This window comes from Tiliqua scincoides, chromosome 4 (assembly GCF_035046505.1).
Source record: "Tiliqua scincoides isolate rTilSci1 chromosome 4, rTilSci1.hap2, whole genome shotgun sequence".
Lineage (NCBI taxonomy): Eukaryota > Metazoa > Chordata > Lepidosauria > Squamata > Scincidae > Tiliqua > Tiliqua scincoides.
The window spans coordinates 82,382,311-82,405,751 of record NC_089824.1 but is presented as its reverse complement, the minus strand read 5'-3'; the positions used below and the strand labels follow the sequence as shown (position 1 = coordinate 82,405,751).

General features: G+C 42.8%; 2 pseudogenes; one reads left to right on the top strand and one right to left on the bottom strand.

Moving 5' to 3' along the window:
• The first annotated feature begins 261 nt into the window (after positions 1-261).
• LOC136649851 (5S ribosomal RNA) lies at positions 262-380 on the top strand (annotated as a pseudogene).
• Positions 381-15,920: 15,540 nt separating this feature from the next.
• Positions 15,921-16,040, bottom strand: LOC136650173 (5S ribosomal RNA; annotated as a pseudogene).
• Positions 16,041-23,441: the final 7,401 nt, after the last annotated feature.

Sequence of the window (23,441 nt, the reverse complement as noted above, 5' to 3'; positions counted from 1 at the left end):
GGATAGATGTAGATAGTATAGTATAGATATGGATAGTATAGATATGGATAGTATAGATGTAGTACTGGATGCAGTTAAATTGCTCTTGACTAGGTCACAACCGGCAAGGAAAATGGGGATTAAAGAGAAAATGTGAAGGGTGCTCTGAGGCATCAAAAATGACTTCCTCAGAACAGCTCCTCTCTGGGATCAGGCCTGAGGGAACAAGGTTGTCCTTGGAGCTTGCCTGACTCACTGACCCCTGAGCTGGCTAGCTTGGTATGCTAAAGCATAGCATCCCTGCAGATGCCCAATCTCGTCTGATCTCGGAAGCTAAGCAGGGTCAGGCCTGGTTAGTACTTGGATGGGAGACCTCCTGGGAATACCGGGTGCTGTAGGCTTATACCATAGTCTTTCGAGACTGAAGGTTGCCAACCAACCAACAACCAGCATACCTAGACCATGGTGTGGTGCCCTTACACACACCATATTGTGAGATGGGAACAGGAGCTCAACTGCTTCTGGGTGGAGATCTAGGGGGGAGATTGCCTAGATGACTGGTTGGCAACCTTCAGTCTCGAAAGACTATGGTATAAGCCTACAGCACCCGGTATTCCAAGGTGGTCTCTCATCCAAGTACTAATCAGGCCTGACCCTGCTTAGCTTCCAAGATCAGACAAGATCAGGAATGTGCAGGTATCACATCCATAGCCTCTAATGTAGCACCCACACTGAGAGTACAAGAGTATGTAGGAGCGCTTAATATTATTGCAGATCTAGTTTGGATAAGAATGAAGTGGTAATTCTCGCTATCCCAAGGCTTATCCCTTCCATGCTTTGGATGACTGCAGTTATGAATAGAGACTACTGACATGTGGCAACGGAAGGTCAGAGGTAGAGTCTTGCTGTAGTCAAGGCAAGAGGTGACCAGTCCTTTTGTACTGTTTAATGAAGCACTACCATTGAAACTTGGATGAAGTGAGGTAGATAAAAGCCCAGCCACTAAAACAATCAAGGAGGAGCAGTGAGCTGGAACTAGTCACCTCCACTGATTTCTCTACCACCTTACTAGAGTTTTCTAGTTATCTATATTAGCCTGGCCATCCAAGCTCACACTTTTGCAGTTCGACTATAAGCCACATAGAATGTGAACCTACAGCTCTGGGCTTCCCAGGACATATAGGAAAGTTTGACTTCCTCACCTAAGATGACACTCTGTCAGTAGTGGTTGTGCAGGCTGGTATAAAGAGGTTGCTCTTGGATTGGAATGTGGTTGGTTAAAAAAATGTCTCTTTCCCTAAGAGGTGATTCCGAACTAGGGCATTAGCATGCACAACAGGAGGTCATGGCATCTTGGGTGCCAGTTGTGGAAGACAATGACAGAGGGCTTGGAAGGTTTAATTTGGAGGTCAAAGGTAGCCATGAATGAGAAGGTCATATGCAATACACTGAAATTCCACTGCTGGTCGCCTGGACGAAAAGGTCGAGGGACTGTTGTTGTAGAGTTTCACTGTTACCTATGGCTATTCGGATGGGATTATGACACTTAACACATTTGAGCCACAAGGTAAATCACTTCCCTTGCCCCTTATTTTCACTAGGGCTGACCTCCCCACAAAACAGGAAATCCCCTTGCAAGTCAATTCCCATACCCAGTCCCCTGGCTGTTTAGTCTGCATTGGATCAAGTGATGGCTTGCTTGTTCTTTTGATTGGCAACCATAGTCCTACAAAAACAAATGTACAGAGTGAGTCTCACTAGAAAAGCTCCCCCCCATCTGAAAAGCCTTTCAGCTTTATTTGGACTGAAACTTGATGATAGCTGTCCTAGACAGGAAGCCCTCCTCTTGAATGTAGCCTTAACAGGATGATACATTTTCTCACAGAATGAGCAGCGGGGTTGGAGAAACCCACGCTACTGCATGTCTCAGGATTGTATTTTTTTTTTTTATTCTTACTGTTTTCAAAGGAGGAAACGGGGTGGGGGGGAGGGAGAGAATATTTATTTTCCTTGAAGTTAACAAGGATTGTTTGATTGATAAAGGTGACAGCTTAAACCACACACGATATTGGAGAGATAAGCAAAAGCACCAAATGCTTGTGACACAAAAGGCTGATCCACATGTGACGTTTTATTTACCTGCGTGTACAGGGGTGAAAGGGGAAAAATGTCTTTTCCAGTATTACTCAGATTTGGGATACATGAGAATGCGAAACAATTTGGCTCCCCCTATTTACAGATCATATGGGCTGGGTGTGAGTGTCTTTGTATCTGGATGGGCAGAAATGTGTTCTGAGTCTGTGCCCCCTCAGCTGTGGAATTCCCAAATCCTGGAAATTGTCAAAAATGAGCAAATCGTATGGCTGACTATTTTGGTTTGTTCAAATTGGTGGGTATAATTTAAAGAAAAAATCTTAAAGATCAATTTGCATTTGTCCTTCTCCTGCACATTTTTAATTATTTTTATTATTTTTATTTTGTTATTTATCTGTATTATTTATTTATTTGTTTTGGACCACGTTTCCCAGAGATCAAAATGACTTACAAAAGAAATGACGTGAATAAAAAAAGATAAAAATGTAATTAGTGCAGAGCATATAAATACTGAAGATAAAATTAACAATCTTGCTAAACATCACATGTGAACTCTCAATGAGCCGTCTGTGCACCTTGACATTTCTTCTCTTCATTCTCTTCATTTTTTTCACCTTTGCATGTTGGGGGGAAACATAATTCCTTTCTCCTGTCAGGGACATGGAGTTACTAGTAACTAAAGTAATAATTGACAGACACTTATGAAAAGCAGTGGGTGGGATCCCTACAAGTACTTCTGCAAGCAGAAGATCTGTTCAAAAGAGGCATGATTTTTGCCAAGCCCCCTTGCTTCTGTAACCCCTTTTGCCCCCCAAATATGTCCCTGAGGGTTGGTGCCATCAAGACCAGATTTTTGAGGGGATATAGTCAGAGGGATCCCTGGGGTGGTGCCACCCAGTGTGGTACTTACCTGGAGGAGCTTGGCATTCTGGAAGTTTGGGTGGGACATGATGACATAATCACGATGCCCCAACCTCCCACACTCTTGCATTGCTTTTAATGTGAAAAACCTACCTCCGGACCACCTCCGTTCAGTTATCTTTGGCCCACTCCAGGCTCGGTCACTTCATATTCTTCCCAGCGAGCAACAAAAATATGATTATTTGTGAGAGTACAAGGTGGCGGGGCCTGAAGCAGACCGAAGATCGCCAAACAGAGGCTAGGCGGTGTGCTGTCACGCCTTCCAAGGGTGACACCCAGTGTGGTCCGCACCCGCTGCACCCCTCTAGTGATGCCACCAGATGGAGTGGCCAGCAGACGGAATCAGGGATTGTTTAAACTTATCCCTCCTCCCTTGAGCCGAAACAACTTCTGCTTGTGGAAATGATAGTTGAGGTACAAACCAGTTTCAAAAATTATTACACTGTCAGGACTAGCCATTTTCAAAACTACTGTTTTTCCATTCTGGCTTCCTATTCTGGCAGACTATGGACCCAGTCCTATCCAACTTTCCGGTGCCGGTGCTGCAGCAATGCAGTCCCCCCAAAAGGGAACAAACATCCCTCCCTTACCTGGAGGAGGCCTCTGTGATTGCCCCCCTACTACAGGGTGCAGTGCATGCCCCATTGGCATGGCTGCACTGGCACTGGAAAGTTGGATAGGATTTGGCCCTAAGAGCCCAATCCTGAGCTTGGTGCGCTGGCTATAAGGCACGTTTGAAGGCCCACACTGGGCTAGTGCCAGGAGAGCACTGGAGGTGGAGATAGGTGGTGGTGTGAGGGGAGGTAGGGAGGAGGCATTCTGGGGAGGGGGGAGGGTGAGGAAGAGGTGTTCCAGGGGAGAGAGCGGGGCGGGAGGAAGGTGGGACCAGTGGAGCTTTGCCCATCACCCAACATGGAGGCTCTTGATTCTATGCTGACCTTCGCGTTGCCGTAGAATTTAGTAGCCCCATTGCAGGGGTACTCGCTTTACCCCAGGGAAGGAGACGAAAGCCCCCATCTCTCGAGGAGCCACCGGTGGCTGCCTGGAGTGCACTGGATGCATTGGCAGCCATTTTTGGCACCGTTGCAGCCCCATGTGCTGGGCAGCTCAGGTTTGGGCTGTAATTGTGCTGACAAACAGAAAATGTGAAGACTGTAGGAAAAGACATCTAGCTTTGTTTCTCTATCATCGGGCTTTATGTGAAAAGCTTATTCCACTGTGAACTCTCTCTTCTTACAGATAGTTGTTTTGGTAGCAAATCTCTTCTATAAGATGCCATCTCCCTTGGAAGACAGTGGCTTCCTTGCAGTGTCAATAGGGAAATGTCTTTTTTTTAGAGTTATGAAAAATTTTGTTATGTATCCAAATATGAAAGTGCTCCACCACTTGGAAACACTATTTTAAAGCAATTAAAAATTTGAGGTCTTTGTTTTATTATTAAGTAACATGTGGACTTTTTTTTTTTTTAAAAGATTTGTTTGGTAACATTGACATTCGGAATAACAAGACACTTGATTTGAAGGTATTTGGCCAATATGTGCAAAGCGCTAAGCAGGCAGTAATCATGGCAAGCCATTGTATATGAGTCAACAAATTGCACTCCTGTGCTGCCCAAACATTTCAGGCATTTCTATTTTTAAAATTGTAGCTATGGTTTGGGGGCATATAGATTTAGTGCTTGTGCATGTACACATTGTGTCTCAGGTTATTTATTGTACTTTCATTTAGCAAAGTCTGAGCTTAAAATAACCAAAGGAGGCAGCTGTGCTGTTCATAATTCGTTGCATGTGATTTCAATTTGCAACTAAGAAGATGAATAAGGTAACCATTTAATCACCTTAAGTTTGAGGAGGAGAATAACCACCAGTGTTTGAGGGTGGGAAGTAGATCTAAAGAGCTTTGTTATATTGAGGTGATGAAGGATGATGTTTTAGAACTAATTTATTTAATTGATTAATTAAAGCACTTGAATGTGAAAGTGCTGATCTTTTAACAAAAATATGTCTTTATGACTACATTCAGCCTTGACTTTAGAACCAGAATTATCAGTAAGGAAAATTGGAAGGTAGCCAATGTAATGCCAACCTGAGATATGGAGAGATCCAGGAACTTATGAACCTGTTAACTAACAGCCCAATCCTATCCCCGGCATCTCTGCCGAGTACAGCAGTGCCAAAATGGCTACCGTTGTATTTAACAGCACCACTGGGGCCACCAGAGGTCTCCTTGGGGGAAGGGGACTTTCATCCCTTTCTTCTGAGGAAAGCTCCAGGCCCTGCATCAGGGCTTCTGAAGTCTGTGCTGGATATTTTGCTGGTGCAGCTGAGAGAACCTCCTTAACGGGCTTTGCAGCCAGATATAGAGAGTAGGATAGCAGGGCTCCGCTGATCCCACTGCCTCCCGCCCGGACTTCTTAGTGTTTTATTGACTGCCGCAAGGCATTCTGGGATGCTACCTGGACAACAATTAATGCACCTAACAACAAGTTTTGGAGTACGTATCCCCGTCATTAAGCAACACATACCAGTAAATAGTGGGGTCCACTAAGGATCTGTATTGAGGCTGCTGGTGCTATTTAAGAATCATTTATGCTCTGGAGTTCAGGGTGGGTAGGGAGCCATACTTGCAGGTAACACCAAATTATCCAGGATGATTACATCCCAAGTAGTCCAAAGATCCCCCAGAAGGATCTCCCCAAACTGGATGAGTGGGCAACAAAACAGCAAATGAAATTCAAAGCAAATTAGTATAAAGTGTTTGTTTGATTTCTGTCCCATCTTAGCCACATATACACTGACGGACTCTGAAGTGACTGTGATCATTCAGGTAAGAGATCCTGAAAAGGTGATGGACACTGGAAGCATCAAATAACTAGCCCTTGACAGAATTGAAGTGGGTATAGTGAATGTTTGTGGGGAGGGAGCAACATTGTGGGGGCAGGTTCAGCCCCAATCAATGCATATCATCATCATCATCATCATCATCATCATCACCGGGTAGATGGGGCTCGTCGGCCTGGGAAGGCAGCTCATCTGAGAGAAGGAAAACTCTGATCCCAAACCTGCACTGCCTTGTGGCTACATCCAGTTATGGAAAAGGCTTCAGGAGTCAACCTCGAGGCAAAATCCGGAGCTGGAGTCCCTGAGGCAGTTCATGGCTGAACACAGTCACGTTCTGGCAACTCCTGCGAAGCCGCTGGAACCAACCGTATTGGCTTCTGCCTTTCCATTGGACCATTTCAGCGATGTGGAGAGGGGGGATTTGCTGCATGGGTAACAGCCTATCCTCCATACCTACTTTACCCAGGCTTCGCGCACTGGAGAGGACACTCTGTTCCAGAACCACCATTCAGAGCGTGACCCCATAGTCTTCCGAGACTGAAGGATGCCAACTCTATTATTATTATTATTATTATTATTATTATTATTATTATTATTATTATTATTATTAACAGTATTTATATATCACTTTTCATCTAAAAGTTCACAAAGCGGTTTACAGAGAAAAATCAAATAACTAAATGGCATTTTTGTTTAAGTGTATGATGGAGAGTCCTGCAGAGGGTCTCCTGTTCTATGACTTAAGATTCATTTCAGTGCAGATGCCAAGGACCGAACATGACTGAGAGCTTGTATATGCAAAGCAGGTGTCCTACCATCACTATTTAGTAAATATCAAGGAGTAAAATTATTACAGAAAGTCATACAGCTCCTTCCTGTCCCTCTTTGCTTGCCACAGACTCTGATAGAAACACTGGATTATTAAACCAAACCACAGAGAAAATAGAAACACATGAAGACTCTTCAGATGGGCAGTTGAGCCGCAGACCAACAAATTAGTGGAATTCAGATTACTGAGGTCAGTGAGGTAAATCAACTAAAATGCCAGAGATCTGGATTTAACCGTTCTGCTTTAGCAGTCTGGTAGCCCAATCCTATGCTGTCTACTCAGAAGTCAGTCCCACTGACTTCAGTGGGGCTTACTCCCAAAAAAGCGTGCATAGGATTGCAACCTGGAACTGGACAGTAAAACAGGGCCGCTGCAGTACCCTTTAATAGTTAAACAGAAAGAGGAATTCTGGCAGAGCTAAATTACACATTGTGTGACAGATGTGTGTTACTGTGTCCTGATGCTCCTCTTTAATGAAAAACATCCATGGGAAGCTGCAGGTTTGAGCTGAGAAACAATGGGTAGGAGGGGCTGCTTAACACTTTCAGCCCCCTCCAGCTGCTTTTCCGCCCATGGGGAGAAAGGTACACATCCCGTATCTGGTTTCTAATATGTAGCAAATGTATGGCAACGACTGGAGCGGATCTTCCAAATGTTCTTCTTTGACTGCTTGAACCCTCACATTTTTGCTTTGATGACCGATCCAAGAACTTTGCTAGTACATACAGAATCGAGCCTATAGAGTCAGGAAGCTAGATTTATGTGGCACAGCTAAATCAGACAGACCTAGTATTGTTTAAAAAAAAAAAAGCAACATTGTACACTTTCCAGACAATACGAGAATATGGGAAATTGTTTTGATGGGTTAATGCCAGCACCTGAACTCCAAGGAAGAGGCTTGTTCACACCTCTTGCTCACTGCCCTGCTATGAAGAAGTTCTGTCTCAATAATGCAAAGCACATGTGGCTCTCTCCTTTTCTCTGACAGACGTTAACGATGTATGGTTTTACTGAGCTACCTTGGCACATTTCCTCAGGCATGTTCAACAAATGAGTAAATAATCAGTTTGCAGATTGACAACGGATTGGAATTTAGGCACCTATAAAAGCCTAAATTATAAACTTGCATGCATGAATAGGAGAATTACTACAGGCATTTTAGTATTGCTTATGTTTATTTTGTCAGCCGAGCCAGTTCTGTTCCAACTAGTGCTGTATGCATTAGCGAAAATCTACGAATAAATCATCTATCTTTCTTCTGCTTGCATGTGATACCACCACACCCCTTTTCCTGCATGCTCTGGCCCTAATTGAAATCTCCCTTGAACACAAAGCTACAGTTAGCCATATTGGGAAAATGCATTGACACAAAACATTTTGCATTCCCCCTCTGCAGCTAACAGCAGTTTTGTTGGGGGGGGGGGCGCGAGGTTATATAACTCAACATAGGACAAAGGGGTGGCCCTGCTACATAGCCCCAATTCAAATTTCCTTTCCTTTTTGAAATGGGAAAGAGACTGTGGGAGTTCTGGATCTGGGAGTTTCACAGAAAGAGACAGTGGTTTGCCCAGTTCTCCACTGAGCATCATGGTTGAGTAGGGATTTGAATGCAGGGTTCCCACCTCCAAGAAACGTACTGGTGCAAGTAACATGAGGGATGATCTATGTTGCCCAGTGGTCCCAGGATCAATTCCTGGAATCAACAGGCAGAACTGGAAGATAATCTTGTCTGAAGTTCCTGGAGAGCCACTGCCACTCAGTGTAACAAATATTTACATGTATTGGCCAATGGTCTGTCAGTGTAAGTCACCTTCATATGTTTCACCTCTTTGGAAAATGACCCTCACTCAAGGCTTTGATATAGTTTGCTTATTGAAGGTGTTTACAGCTGTAGATGGCTTCCATCACTCTCAGCCATGGGTTGGAGCAGCTGCTGGTCATTTGCGCACCGCCTGCATTTGGAAAAAAGCGTGGCTGCTGCAGTCCTACACCTAGGAGTAGTCAGCCACCCTGGAACACAGTGGATCTTACTCCTATGTAAACCTGGCTGTCGGAAGGCGCTCTCTGCCAGAGGAGAGATGAACACGCTCACTCCGCAGGTTGCTTGGTGTGTGTTGACTCATTTGCACGTTCCAGTTGCCTTCAGAGGCAACTCGCACGTGTGAACGAGACAACACAATTCTTGCACCACAGAGTCCTATTCCCTGATATTACTTCCAACAGTGTTATTTTTTTGGGGGGGGGGTCAATTCACACATAATACAGTTGTACTTAATAAAGTGAAGAGTTCAGGGAAGTATACACGTGTATGAACGAGCCCAAACGTCACCCCTTCTCACATTCTCCTTGCTTGTCTTGCAGAAGTTGCATTTGCTCTCATCTTCGCCCAGCTTGTCTGAACTCCGCCGCCCCCCGGGCATCTTGGCCTCTTCAGGAGCTGCCAGCTTTGCCATCGCAATTGCCTCCCTCTTTCCATGAAGTGGAAAGATCCGCCCACACAGTGTGAAAATAGTGGATGGGGGTCAGGGGAAGAGCAGCAACGAGCGTGGGCCTGTGAGGTTGCCGGAGGCAAACTGAGAGCTGAAACACCTTCCCAGCAGGCCGAAGGAAAGGGGGCCTGAGAACCACCACCGCATTGGGGGGGGGGGGCTGAAAGCTGCACCCACTTCAGGAACTGCACCCACTTGTGCCTGACCCTTTGTTTTGCCAAATTCCCTTTCTGAGCTTGGTCTAGAGAACTTACACCCGCTTCAAGCTAATTAGCTCCCCAGGTTTAAACCCAGCTAGCTCTAGCGGCGTGTAAAACTACAGCTGAACCCCAGCAGCAGCAGGAAGGTAACTAGTAAGTAGCTGTGGCTACTGGACACCCCTCTTGCTTGGCTCTGCGTCTGAACAAAATTGCTGGGGAGCATAGCTAAAGGAGAAAATCTGAGCATCTGCAGCAAGCCATCAAGAAATTTGGAAGAGATGGCTGCATTTTGTTTGCTTTGGGGGAACTGCTGCTTTCAGACTAGCCTTGTCTGAGAGTCTGCTCCCTGTTTTCAACTTGTATATTTGTAGATAAAATATTGATCCCAAAAATATATCCCAATTTATAATATAGTATATATCCCATGACACTCAGTATTCTCTGACCCTTTAAAAGGCTGCTCCAGACACCTGTTACTACTCCAGGAAGTGGGGAAGGCTTCAATAGTATCAAAGAGAACAATCTAGGTTCTTTTCCAACCTTTTTTTAAAAATAGCTTTCTAAAAACCATTTCACACACTACCTTTTTTAGCTGTACATCTCAGGTGTGCGCATGACAAAATGGTGTTTAAAAAAGCATTGCTACCCTACAGGTGCATGTCAGGAAGCTACAAGTGGCTGTGGTTTCCTGCAGAGTGCACACCAGAGGACAGCTCCAGATTTCTTGCTGTGCGATGTGTTCAACAGCCCTGGCATGCTCGTGTTAACAGAGTGCACACCTTAAACAGATTACCTTGCAATCAGTGGCAACGAAATCCTATGCACGTCCACTCAGAAGTAAATTCCATTGTGTTTAATGAGTCTTACTCCCAGGAAAGAGAGTATAGGATTGTAGCGAGGCAGCCCAATCCTGCGCTGGAACAGGCAGGTTTACTGGCCTACACTGTATCCAGTGCAGCTTTGAAGGTAGATGGAGAGCAACTCACAGTAATGCAACTTATGTCCCCTTACCCTGAGTAATGCCCAAGCCACTGCAATGGGGCTACTGGGATCTGTGCCAGCAAAATCACTGGCACAGATCTGAGCAACTCAGTGTAACGCCAGGCTACTCAGAAGGGGGGTACAGGATCTAGCCTAAAAGCCAGAGGCCAGTCCCACACTCTTCCCAGGCTTGGTCCACCCACCAGCCCACCCACCCTCACCCTGAAACATCCCCCTGAAATGTCCTTCCTCCACTCTCTCCAACCCCCTGTGCTGACCTTCCCAACTCCATCCTTGCACCAGCCTCCCCAACTCCAGAGTAGTCATGCTTTATGGCACATTTGCAACACTCCCAGACCAGCACAAATGACTTGCACTGGCTGAATGCTTATTTAGGATTGCACTCTGAGACATTTTTCCAAAGGACTTGGGATAGGGTTAGACCCTAAGGATGCAATCCACTTCCCACAAATTCAAATGTAGTTGGCTGGCACCTTAAGTTTACTTTTCAAAAGCATTCTGAACCTAAAGTGTAATTGCTGCACATGCAGGCCATTTGGCATTGTACAGCACTTGGCTTTTTTAAACACTTTTTTTTAACCTATTAGACTTTCCAAGCAATTGGTTGGTTGTTTTTTTTCTTTTCATTTTTCAGCTCCAACCCCAAGCCAACTATAACAGTTTTCCTTTTGAAGTCCTGTCTTTAAAAGTGGTTCACTTTCATATGTTTACCAGCGTGTGTGTATGTTTATTTCCCCTCAAGATTTCCTCAGTGTGTGAGAATTGACTAGGGAATTTGCAGAGGATGGAAGATTTTTGTAAAATTAGTAACATGCATAACCCATAAACAACAATAAAACTTTGGAATTGAGTGAGACAAGATAGATGAGCAATTCAAGAGTGTGCAGGTTTCATATGTCCTCAGTTCATTCAGAAACAGACTCTGTGTGCGTGTGACTGTGTATGTGTGTGTGTGAGAGAGTGCGAGCGCATTCAGAGTCAGTTCAACAGATCATATCTGGCATTTATTTTAAGAACAAGTGCTGTCACACAGACACACAGATCAACTGGAAAAAAAAGTGTACATATTTACTTGGTTAGGTAACGCATATTTGTTTATTTGTTGTATCCCTTGAGCACAATATGGGTTCCCGAATTTCTTCATCTCAGCCAATCTCACAGCAAAAGTTGGGCAGTACGCATTCATCCAGTGATTTTTTTTGTTTTGTTTTAGTCTGTTTATTCTGATTGAAAGTTTGTAGATAGTGTTTGATAGCTCATGAAAGTAACAATTTTGGATTTGTGTGTAATTTTATTGAAGAATGTTCATGTTCACTGGACACAGTTTATGGTTTTTCTGATGTCTCTAATATTGTCAGGTTTATTTTTTTTGTTGTGTTTGTTGTTTTATAATCCTGGAAAAGAAACATTATTAATATTTTAAAATAAAATAAAACCCTATTTATTTGACAAACAACACTTGCAAAATGATTAACAATCAACGTGAATCTAAAAACAGAGGCTTTTAAATGCTGGAACATACTTTCCTCCGGTGAACCTGACTGCAGTTGTCAGTGCAGTTCTAGATCTCCTCTCACATAGGTTTGCCAACCCCCTAGGATCGTCCTGGAGTCTCCAGGAACCCACAGCAATTTCCAGCTGACTTGAGCCTCCTGGAATTTCCAGCTTTACATCATGCCAATTAAAAAAAATAATCTCCAGGAATAGCTTCAGCTAGAGTTGGCAACCCTATCCTATTCCTGTGCAATTCGCTTATCATCTGTTACAATACAAAGATGTCTATAGGAGATTGGGTAAGAGTGAGCACTTGCCCCTCCCCACCCCTGAAATTGCTACAAATTCTTAATGTAATTCCACTGATTTTTTTAAAGTTCTAATTAACATAGGAATGTACCCTATATTGAGTCACACAGTTGGTTTGTTTAACTCACTATGGCAGCCATTTTCAACCACTGTGCCATGGCACATTGGTGTGCCATGAATGGTCCTCAGGTGCACCGCGAGAATTTGGGAGAGGGTCTTTTACTAATAGGACTTTTGGGATGTGAGCCCCCATTGCCAGCACAGTATGCCTTGTCAATTGTCAAAAGACTGATGGTGTGTCTCGGCAATTTTAGTGCCTTGCCAGTGTGCCATAAGGTGAGAAAGGTTAAAAATCACTGCACTATGGTCTGCACTGATAGACAGCAGCACTTCAGGCAGGCTGAGTAGTTTTCCTAGTCCTAACTGGGACCTTCTGCATGGAGAGTGCATCAGCAAGCTGCATCCTCATTTCTGAGCTCTGTGGGTTGAATGGTAGTTGCACAGGATTGCAGTTGTGGTGAATTTGTCTCCTTGTCAACATCAAAATCATTTATTGAGATGATTTGAAAGCAGGTAATCTACATCTTCCGGTGATCTGCATCTTAAGAACTCTCTCACTGAAAATGGTGAAACTCAATTTTTATGTTACCTCTGTGGCATGGCAGTTAAAAACAACACACCATTTCCCCACAGTAAAGAGATCCTTAGAAACATATAAAAGCCCCTATCGGATAGATCACTTAGATCATGTGGTTACTTCTCCCCACATCAGTTTCAGCAGCTGCATGGGAGATAACCACATGACCTGGAAAATCCATATGAGCAGTGTTGTTATATCAGTGCATAGAATGGATCTGAGTTATCCTAAGTTAGAGAATTGCCCTCTCAAAGTTGTTTTGCCATTTCTTTCACTGCTACTTTAGTTTTTGACCCCTGAACAACTAACATTGAATTTGAGGTACCATGTTCTGAAACTAGTTGACATCAACTGCATGCTGCTCTGTCAAGGTTTAGCAAATGGTGCAGCACCATTTGCTGAATTCCTGAATTCAACATCCCATTTTTTGTTTATTTTAATAGGTTGGTGACATTTTAATGTCTAGCAAATACTTGTGGTCTTGTAAAACTGCTCACTTAATTAAACAGTCTATGGAATTCTATCAAGAAATTAACTCTTTAAAAATGTATTTAAAAACCTTACTGTACATGTTAGATATGTTTTAAAAATAGTATACCATGGGGGAAGTAGACTTTTCTTTGGTTGGCCTTTTCAAAAAAAAAAAAAAAAAGAAATTTGAAAAGGAGATAGTTCACAGTTATGCCTAGTGTGAGTCTGGGGAATTGTGGCCAAGAGAGATGGTGCTGATTTCGCACAAGAAGATTTGCTCAACCCGCACATGTCACAAGAACACAATTGAAACCCAGGTTACGAATCATGTTTCCCTGGCCCTGCCTCATGTTATTGGTGGCCACTGGCCAGGGTAGGTCGAATCACTGTGCTATGTCCCTCATTTTTGCAGTGTCTTTTGAAGTTACAACTAGAGAGTGGGACACTCATGTCATCATGGGGATGCCAACTCCCTCAAGGATATGGTGGGTAACCTGGGCGTGTGATGATGGGTGGGGGAGCTCCCTGTCTCCCGAGTGCTGACAATTCTGCCTCCCTAACCTGTCATTTGTTTCTTTCCACCATGCCTTTTGCTCCTCCGGGTGCTTTGAATTTAATATCTTAAAAGGGGGCTATGCAGAGCAACGTGGACCTTGTCACAACTGGCAAAGAGCCTGGGTTTCCCTGCATTATTCTGGGTACTGGAGGCCTTTCTTGACTACTCCTTTTGTAAAAGCTTCGAACTTGTTAGAATAATTGCAGTTTGTTTAATAATCCACATCCTTTTGACTTTCAAAACCTTTCTCCACCACATTGTTCTGCGTTTTTGTTGAAACTCTACGGGAAAGCACACCACAGTTCATGGTATGAAAGTAATTTAACCAAACAATGTTCTTTCCACCATTGTGCTTTCAGCTGACTGAGATTTTCATTATTAAGGGGCTGTAATATTTTCTTTAGTATTAAATGTTTTTATTAATTTTTCAAGAGTAACTAGAGCAAGACGGGCTGCATTGCACGTTTCAGTAATGAAAACAGATTCATAGTTTTTGGGATCATGTACAAGATTACTAATGAAAACTCTTTCATTACCAACTTCCTTTGAAAGGTTCTTAGGCTGTGTGCAGATGATAGCTCTTCAGAGCCTTGGAGACAGTACTGTGGAGTTCTCATTGTGCATTGCACATGTGCCCTGTGCTTGCACTATTCCTGCTGTGGATGGTGAGCACATAAAAGGAGCAGTGAAATTGCACCCGCAAGACTCACCTCTCATGCTGACACCCTTAATGCCATGTTCAGTATCCTCCATGCAGGCCACTGCCTTCTGCACACAAGTGCCGAATATGCTGACAGCCAGAGAACGTGGCCAGCAGGTGTGTCACCATGGCAGGTGTGTCTGGCCAGCACGCTCCCACTGTCCTTCTCCTTGTGTTCAGTGAGTGTGAGAAGACAATGGCTGAATAGGATTATGACTTCCTTCTCTTTGATATTATGTATAACTAGCCTAACACTATGCACATCCACAGGAATGTTTGAGATTGTCTCACAAGAGGTTGGAAAAAGGAAGAGGATGGAATTTCACTGCCATTACTGACACAACCATGGCACTTTTCATCTCCCTTGTGTCTCCCAGCTGGATAGCTAGACCTTCAGACCCGGGTGGTTTCCTTGCCAATATAGCTGTAATGGCTGCAGATTTTTTTTTTTTTTTACACAAATGTGAAAGGACCAGAGAGTCTCCACATATGACCCACCTAGTAGAGGGAAACAAGCAATTGTCTTGCCCAGGAGCTGCTTGCCAGCAGATCCAATCATTTTCACTGAACCTGAGAAAGTTCCTGCAATCAGGACTTAGGGACAAATATTCCTGCACCAGGATTTTAGGAGAACAGAGCAGCAAAAATCTACTAGTAGGCCCTCTTATTTGGTGAGGGGCATTGAGCAGGTGATTGGACTGAATGACCTCTAAAGTATCTTCCAACTCTAACATTCTTTGATTGTATGAATCGGGGCAAAAACTGAGACAGTGCAACTTATCAAAGCAGAGAAAGGGAACTGGACAGAATGGTGACTCCTTCTGATCACTGAAAGTTCCACTATGTTTGGTTTCTAGATCTTCAGTACACTCTCATTTAAAACTCTTGCCTTGGAACTATGAGCGCTAGATACATTTTGTTGTTGTTGTTTTTAAGCTATGAGATCCCCAGGATTCTGAAGTCCATTCTTGCGCTACAATTGTGTCAATTTATAAAGCACAGCAGCAGCAAATAGACTTCCTCTATACAACAAAATTACAATGCAGTTCAAGTACTTTCCACAAGCAAAAAAGTACTAAGGAAAGATATAATCAACTTGATTTTTTTTTTCCTATGCAGGTGCTTTTGAAGGGGCAGAGCATGGCTTGGAAAACAGTGGCTACCTTTATTGGTCAGTTCTCCACCAGCATCTGCCTGTCCCTTGGGGAAAGGTGACACTGGTCTAGGAAGGAAGTTCATAATTTAGCCCACCCATGTGGTTCATTTCTGTTAGGGATGCTTGGAACTTGGCCATGATGATGTGGCATCCCTTCTGTCCATCAAATAAATTATTAATGGTGGGAGCAGGGGTGAATGAATGAATGGTTGGCAACCTTCAGTCTCGAAAGACTATGGTATAAGCCTACAGCACCAGGTATTCCCAGGTGGTCTCCCATCCAAGTACTAACCAGGCCTGACCCTGCTTAGCTTCCGAGATCAGATGAGATCAGGCATGTGCAGGGTAACAGTTGCTGTGGGAGCAGGGGTTGTGTCAAGGAAACTCATGTAATGCTCACAGTTCATTTATCTGAGACCTTTCCCCCCTTATTCTGGAAAATAAGCATTTTATTAAATAATCATTTTAAATAAGCATTTTAATTTCTTTTTTTTCTCTGTTTATTTATTTATTTAACTATAATAAACATAAAATAGAAAAACAAATACATACATAAACAAAATTCTAATAAAGCAGCACGAGTGAAGCCAAAAAAACCCATACTTATAATCCAAATACATACAGTCCAAACATTAACAAATATTAAAACAAGCATTTTAATTTCTGTAGGATTAATGGACCTGGTGTGCGATGAGGCAGACGCCACCTGGGAATAAATTAAAAAACTCTAGGAAACCAAACAGTCAAGATATGTATTCTATACCTAATTTATTCTGTAGTAATAGAAATGACTTTGACTCAATGCTGCTTCATACATTTGCAAGTAGCAGTATTTCAAGCCACAGCTGACTTACTTCTAAAGTATAGTCAAATAAGAGGGGCTTAGATTTCTTTTTCTTAAAAAGGAAAAGATAACCTGTATATTTTTGTGCATGTTGGCAACCTTCAGTCTCGAGAGACTATGGTATCGCGCTCTGAAAGGTGGTTCTGGCACAGCGTCTAGTGTGGCTGAAAAGGCCAATCCGGGAGTGACAATCCCTTCCACACCGGGAGCAAGTGCAGTCTGTCCCTGGTCTGTCTCCCTGGCTATGGGCCTTCCTTCTTTGCCTCTTAGCCTCAGACTGTTGGCAAAGTGTCTCTTCAAACTGGGAAAGGCCATGCTGCACAGCCTGCCTCCAAGCGGGCCGCTCAGAGGCCAGGGTTTCCCACTTGTTGAGGTCCACTCCTATGGCCTTCAGATCCATCTTGCAGATGTCCTTGTATCGCAGCTGTGGTCTACCTGTACTTCACTTTTGTGCATAAGTGTTTAAGAAAAGATCTATGGCAATCTTGATGTTTAAAGCCCAGCCCACCCCAACTGCTGGACTAGCCAATTGAAATTGGTTGGCTATAGTAAGTTGAGGATAAAATTATTTACATGCAGGGACACAATACAGATGTTTGGCTGCATAGAGAACTGAATATCTACAATGATTGAGCATTCTTTTGTGCCCCCTGGTGGTTGATTCTAATAATGTGTACTCAAAATGGAGCGGGGAGGGAACACTTTAATTCGGTTTGCTTATTTCTTTTCCTTTCAGTAAATGGAAAGAACATGAATTTGCATGCTTTCATGGCTGTTATCACATTTTCCATATCTGCATATTCGCAAAATGTTATACCGTGCCTGCATTTTCCTGCACCAAACATTTGAATTTCCCAATTTGAATGAATAAACTTCCAGTTATCCTTATTGTATGGTTATATGGTGTATTCATATATATATATATGGTATATATATTCCAGTTAACTTCCAGTTATCCTTATTATATGGTTATATGGTATATTCATATATATATATATATATGAATATACCATATAACCATATAATAAGGATAACTGGAAGTTAACTGGAATATATATATATTGCACCAATCTGTAAGCTGGACAATTCACATTGGTAATGAAATCATGCTTAATAAAACCATTATCACACTTAAACAGAAACTCTTCTGAAATAAACAGGCCTCTAAGTCCTTCAGTAAAGAGCTGTGGAAAAAATGGACTTAAACAACCCCCAGTCTGCAGAAGCATCCATGAGGACCAAGTATAACATTCACAGATAGCTCAGCCAATCTTGTAATCTTTAGAAGAACTGAAAGTAAATGGAAAAAGAAACAGAAGCACTGAGGCAATAAGAAGGGGTCACATTCCTGATTGTTACCATCTGGGGTTAGGTCCCACATAACACAGGAATGGGAATTGCATATATAAACACCAGCTAATTGGCAAGCAATGTGGGGGAACCTGATCCTGCATTAATGAGAGAGCTGCTGTAGGGCCACCAAGAGACAACGACTTGGGAGCAGAAGGAAGCTATAGTCACGCATCTTTGCAAGTGTCATCATCAGCCCAGCTTGCCAGGTGTAACTGGACTGACAAACCCTGGCACTTTCGGCCTACCAACTCCCAGGGTAGCAAAAAGAAGGCAAACAAAAGCTGTCGGTGTGAAAAAATGTGACACTGATACAGCAAGTTGAGAGTGACCATAAGAAATCCCCTAGATCATGTAGATGTATTTTCAGCTCATTAGCATTTGCACTCTCATTGTTGCTAATGTAAATTTGGACTAAGAAATGAAATGCTAATGTAAATAAGGAATACATGCAATTGTTTCACTAGGCTTATTCATTAAGTCTGGAACATTTTCAGGAAAGAAAGTGCTTTCTAAACGTGGCCGTATTCTATTCATCTTCATGTTGTTTACAGAGTTACAGAGGAAAGTAGCTTAACTTGTCCAAGTCCATGGTAGCAACAGGAATGGACACAAATCACCGGACCACCCAGCACCCACCACGTAAGTCAGGGGTAGGGATGGGGCAAAATGGGCAGATAGAGGGGTGGAATGGAGGGTGGGGAGACTGCAGGAGGGAGTGGATCCAGAGAAGATGGTGTGCACTGGATCCAATGGCCCCTTTTTCAAGCCTCCCCATCCCCATTATCACTGCAGGTCTGAGGCACAGGTTTCAGATAGCTGGTGCAGGCCCAAGGAGATTCATTGCAGAGTGGGAGGTTAAGGGAATTTAAGTCCCATTTCCTCTCTGAATCCTCCAAATTTCTCCCTGCTGAATTCAGCATGCCTGCTTTTGGAACAGTGAGAGGACGAGGAGAGCCAGATCCTATGCATGTCTACCCAAAAGTATGCCCCATTAAATTCAGTGAGGCTTGCTGCCAGGGTAACGTATATCGGATTGTAGCCCTAGCCTCTACAGTAGCTTTATGTGTTAGCATTGAATCACCACCATTAATGTATACCAGGGGTACCCAAAACCCGGCCCTGGGGCCACTTGTGGCCCTCAAGGCCTCTCAATGCGGCCCTCAGGAAGCCCCCAGTCTCCAATGAGCCTCTGGCCCTCCGGAGATTTGTTGGAGCCCACACTGGCCCAATGCAACCACTCTTAGTGTGAGGGTGACTGTTGGACCTCTTGCATGAGCTGTGGGATGAGGGGTCCCTCCACTGCTTGCTGTTTCACATCCATGATGCAGTAGCAGCAGCAAAGGAAAGGCCAGACTTGCTTTGTGCAAGGCCTTTTATAGGCCTTGAGCTACTGCAAGACCTTCATTCATTCATATAAGTTCAACTTTAATATATTCATTTATGTAAACTTATGTAAATTTATTCAAATTTTAAATGTAAATTAATTATTTTCTTCCCCAGCCCCTGACACAGTGTCAGAGAGACAATGTGGCCCTGCTGCCAAAAACTTTGGACACCCCTGATGTATACTGTAAATGCGGCTGAATAGAAAGATAACAAAAATACGCTCTGCTGCTGGTTAGCAGGAAATTTGCCTTAGAGAAATGATGATGTGTCTGAAAATAAAACATCCATACGTTGCAGATTGTCAATGGATATTTTTTACACATACACAAGGCTTCCTGTATCAAAAGAGAGATCCAGCATTTTTAGCATTGTGATAATTTCCAGAGTCCTTTTTCCACTTTGAAAATGGCTTAGGAGTAAGGCAGTCCCACAGTCTCTCCTCAAATGTACAGTTCATTAACATTCTTACTGGTTTCCTGATCAAAGCACTGTAGTCAGTTCCATTCCAGTCTTTTCTTTCAATGTATTCCAGCTCTTTCACAAACTTGAATGTGTTGTGTATTTCTCAAGAAACTTTCTTGATCCTTTCCCACTAAAACTAGGTGGGCATCTTTTCCACAGGACAAATGGCTTCCAATTGACTGTTTAAAGTAGAGCTTATTTCTGAGCACTACAACACAGTAAGAATGAGCGAAGCTGTTTTAACATCCTTTCAGAGCCGGTTTTGACTCTGTTGTTCTGTTCACAGTTGTGGTATTCTTGTCTTCTCCCACTCCCCAAATGGGAAGATCTCCATCAAAGAGCTTGAGGTAAGCCATCCTTAGTCAGAAAGTAGAAGACTACCAGTCAAGTGCTCCTCTCTGTCAGATGAATTTATTGGGGACTCCAACAAAAAGGAGCAGGGGGCTTAACCAAACAAAAACAGGATGCGAACCAGCAACCCCCTTGGGGTTTTTTGTCACCTGCACAAGTCAAGTTCAGAGACCCCATCCCTGAACTGCTTCACTCTGGGGTCAGCTCTTCCTCCCTGTGGCTCAACTTGAAGTTCATTGGCCCTGCTGGGGAAAGGGGGATGGACATGGCCCAAGGCCCCTGGCAGCTTAGCAGGACACTTGCTTCTGCTCAACTAGGGTCCTCTTTCCTGACATGATAGATTCTGCCTTGGGTCCAATCCTTTGGTTGGAAGGCATCATTTAATTAATTAACAGTATTTATATACCGCTTTTCAACTAAAAGTTCACAAAGCGGTTTACAGAGAAAAATCAAATAACTAAATGGCTCCCTGTCCCAAAAGGGCTCACAATCTAAAAAGATGCAAAAGAATACCAGCAGACAGCCACTAGAACAGACACTGCTGGGGTGAGGTGGGCCAGTTACTCTCCCCTTGCTAAAAAAGGAGCACCCACTTGAAAAAGTGCCTCTTACCCAATTAGCAGGGGACAGCAGCATCATCCCTGCCCTTTATCTTCCTGGTTCTCTAGTTCAGGAAGGTAGCCTTCAGAACCCAGCCTGTGCTCCTAGACTCATCTCCCTTCTTGTCCTTGTCTTCGGTTCCTCTATCTTCTGCCCCTCCTAGCCCTCTTTTTCTTTATCCCTTCCTCCTGATTGCTTTCCTCCCCTTCATCCTTTCCTCTGATCCTGCCAATCCCTTTCTTGCATCCTCTCTTCCTCTCCCTTTGTTCTCCCTTCTCTTTTAGGGTTGTCTTATGGATAGTCACTGACCGTGAACTGACAGGTGTCACTTGATGCTTTTGACCTGTGATGCTGACAAACTTGACAAAATCCATACAGAATCCATGCTCACTCTGATGTGCTTGCACGAGTCCTGTTTGTTGATGCTGCTGCTCACGCACAGCTCCCATTTGTTTATGCTTCCCCATTAATTTCAATGGAACACTTGTGTGAGGTTAACCACACAACTTAAGTAAACTAGGAAGCCTTGTGTATACAGAGCTCCCACATAAATAATATTAAAGTATGAAAAAAAATTTGTATCAAAGTATTCGCTATAATGGCAATTTATTGGGGTTTAATTAGCCACAGTAGGACTACTGTTGTGGTTAGGACATTTTCAGTATTTCAATGGAAAAAATAATTTTAAAAATTGCAGTATAGTAACTGCAAAGTTCAAGAAGGTATTATTATCATTTGAAATGTGGTAGCATGTGGAATTTTTGCATGGCAGAATAAGGATATTACACACACACACACACACACACACACACACACACACACACACACACACACACAGAGGAAGACAAAGCACCTACAACTGTATATATGTAAAATCACATAAAATGAACTCTTTATGATGAAGAAAGTGCAATGCTCATTCAGCAAAAAATACTATATTTTTGAATTAAATTAGTAATTAAATGAAGAAGATGCTCATCGGACAGTAAGCAAAGAAAGGTGTGCGAATAAAAAAAAATAGCCATCTTGATACTTGGTCATGTTAAACTAATAGAATGAGCAGGTCATCTTTTCACCTACAGAAACTTCGGTCAGCATATAGGGGAATGCAGAAGGGTAAAATTAGCCACAGGAAAATTTCTTGTTATTGCCTGAATGTAATAAAGACCAAGTGAGATTTACAAGGAAAAATTTAATAAAATATTGAGTGTAGACGCAACAGATTTCAAAGTGGTCTCTATATCCAAATCTGTACATGTGCAAACTTTCATATATCTCAAACTTCACGGACTTTGGGGTTTTGCTTATTCAGTAATGAAAGATTAAAATAATGGGTTTCCTCCATTTAGCCTATAAATGTTTTCCTAAGTAGGAAACCTATTAAAGCATGTGGACGGGAGACTGTATCGCATCATATTAAAGTGATTATGGTTTAGTAATGGAAAAAAAAGAATGAAATACAAGTCTCCCAATACGTAACTATCTTGTGCCCCAATAGTAAGTTTGCCCATTAGTTTTAATTTTGGGTATATTATTAGGTTGTATTTGGCTTCAGGATTGGTTGCACATCAGATACAGCACTGACACATGATTGGTTCAAATGGCCTTTGGTGCACTGGTGTGTGTGCTAGTTGAATATTGGTAACAGAACTAACCCACGTGCTCCAGCATGCACATGAATGTAATTGTGGTGTAGGTGGTGTAGGTGTTTGCACAGTATCAGAAGCAGCCTTTGATCAAGGTTGCCAGCGACATCATGCTAGCATCTTTCTCTAGTGGGAGAAAGAATGTGCATGTTTTCAAGGTACCACTAGAATTAATATGGCCTTCAGTGGTTCCCTTTCCATAAAAGTAACACATGCAGTTATGGGATGTACACGCACCAAGTGGGTTCTTCCTTCAAATCAAAATGTTTGACTCCTCAAGGTCTTTTTGATTCCCTAAAGACTGAGCAACTGGAAAAGCAAAACCACACCCAAACATGAGCAATGGCTTGAAGAACAACTGTCTCTGGCAATCCGTGATGCTTGGAAGGAATGCACTGAACAAATCAGTCAGAATATGGGAACAACTTCTGGAATTATGAACAAATTAGGGGAATGTGACCTTTTGGTGCTGGAGCATGAACCACTATGATTTTAGATCAGTTTAAACTTAGTTAGTAATGCTATATAGTACATTTACCTGGAAGTAAATTCCATTAAACTCAATGGGCTTACATCTGAGTAGACATGCATAGGATTGCACAGTTAGTAGGTTTTTTGTGTTTTCAAATGTCTGTACCTCTTTTTCTTTCAATGTATTTATTTGTTTATTTGTAAATATGCTTTGGTTGTGTTTAATAGTGCTGAAGCAGCCACATGCAAGGAGGGCAAGGGGAGAGTTTCAAATGTGCATGTAAATTTACAAAACCACAATAAAACATGAGCAACCAACCTAACAAAAAAGTTATAGGGGATCTCTCTGCTTTTCCTCACCCTGCCAACTCTTTCTCTTTTTTCTCTACATTATTGTCCTTTTAAAAAAAAAAAAAAAAGACACATCAGATTTATTTTCCCAGGCAAAGAGTGCAAGCAATCCTGTAATTACAGCTTAGAAGAATCTGTGTTTCCAAAATTGAACATATTTCTGTGTGTCTATAAAGACAGATTGGCAGTTTTTACAGAGGTTGAAGTAAGGTTAGACAATGCTGTAATTTGTTTATGTTCTATATGGACCTTTATGGGCACTGAAAATGGGCAGGGAGGATGCAGTTAAACCACTGGATA